Source organism: Apis dorsata, unplaced genomic scaffold (genome assembly GCF_000469605.1).
Source record: "Apis dorsata unplaced genomic scaffold, Apis dorsata 1.3 scaffold_465, whole genome shotgun sequence".
Lineage (NCBI taxonomy): Eukaryota > Metazoa > Arthropoda > Insecta > Hymenoptera > Apidae > Apis > Apis dorsata.
This window is the reverse complement of record NW_006263705.1, coordinates 387,125-389,082: the sequence shown is the minus strand read 5'-3', so window position 1 is coordinate 389,082 and position 1,958 is coordinate 387,125.

Genomic DNA, 1,958 nt, shown 5'->3' with positions numbered 1-1,958 from the left:
TTTATCAATATATTGTCTAAAATTTTAAAAGTAATTAAAAGCTTACTAATTATCGCTATTACGATATTATCAAAATCACTTGTTATCAATTTATTGATTACAAGTTTAAAACTTTTTATAATATATAACTACACTACACTATACTAGTATACAATATAGTATTCTAAATGTACAAATATTTTCAAACAGACAAAGTTGAATAAAACAAACAAACATAAGGATGACATACAAGGATGATTTTCCTTATTGAAAAAAATAAAAAAAAAAAAAATAGACTAAAATTTTTTAAAATCTTATTTCAGAATTATTTTTTCTTGTATATATGTTTTATTACTGATATTAGAGCTAATCTTACTTCTTCAATTTTCCAAGGATAACGAAATAAAACTTTCTCAATATCTATACCAACACATCAACAAGGATCACAAACCTGAAACTATTCGTCTATTCCATATCGTAATCTTCATTATTGCTATACCCTCTGTTGAATAAATTAAAGGTGGAACAATCATGATAAGGACAAATGAAAAGTAGCGATAGATACAAATAAGACGAATACATTTAAGAAGCCTTCCTCCGAGGCTCGTCGTTTCCGTGTTCAAAATACCTCGGTAAAATCTTTCCAGCGGGAAATACGTATCCTGACAGGTAATCTCCGCGAAACATTCGGCTCTAAGGTTATATAAGCCGGATAGAAAAATACGCAGAGAGGTACGAAAACTTTGTTGCACCTACCGCCCCTTTTCTCCATTTTGTTTCTTCGATAACCCGATACGAAATACGCTAGACGTAGCATGGCATACTGGTAAGACGCAGTTTTACGACAGTTTGCGAAGAAAGTGGATCAAAAAGTATTCGCCCTTACAGGATAGGGAACATTATACGACTGAGAGTCGAGATCGAGTCAGATATAATGCTATCATGCGAGTGTAATTTTTAGCGAATGTTGCATGTTACATATTAAACTGTATATCTTATATATTCAACTAACGTTTTGCAAATCTTTAATTTAAACAAAGATATTGAGATAAAGATAAGGAGCAACTTTACATGCCACACTTGTACGCCATAGACAATCCTGGAAGCGAGCACAAAAATCCTAACCCTGCAACGCGAGGACCCATCCTCTTTGAAACCGTCCTCCAACGCGATCATTGGTCCCTCCAATCCCCTCTGAGTGTGTATTTTCAAAAAACAAGGATTGAAGAAAAAACTAAAGCTCGCGATAATTTTGGAGTTGAATTAGAATAGAAATAGAAGACTAAATAGATAGAATTGAGCGACAATTTATATCAAAAAACAGTTAGAATTATTATAATTAGCTACAAAGAGTTAAATTAATAAATTTATCATTATTCGTTCACTCAGAGCTCATAATATAAATTTTAATTGACAATTTATTAAAATAATGAATAAGTCCTCTACAAGTATGAGAAGAAAACGATCAATTGAAGAAGAGCATTGCACTTTTCAAGAAAATTGGGAATTATAATACTTTTTTATTTATTGTTTCGAAATTGAACGCAGATATTGTGAAAATTTTTCTCTTTTCTCACAAGAAATATGCTAACAAATTAATTAGTCAGTTATTAGTTGCAAATATAATCAAACAGTTACAATATAGAAGATGATAAAATACATAAAACGATAAATAAACTGTTGTTGAGACTGCATTCTAAAAATAAAATATTGTGGTTGAATGATTAAAAGTAAAATGAATATTTCAATATCACGTTATAACCGCAAACACGTTCACTGAATATTACGACGATGAATATTTGAAATAACTTTTAAAGTGTAACACAGCTTCCGCGTTACTTTCAGTAGAATTCGTAAGACGCAACATTTTTAGGAAGAAAAATTATTAATGCTCTGGTAAGTTTGTCTAAAGTTAGTAAAACGTGAAGTTTTCGAAGTTACGTGAGTTTTTAAAAGGAAATTTCACCGTTAAAACGATT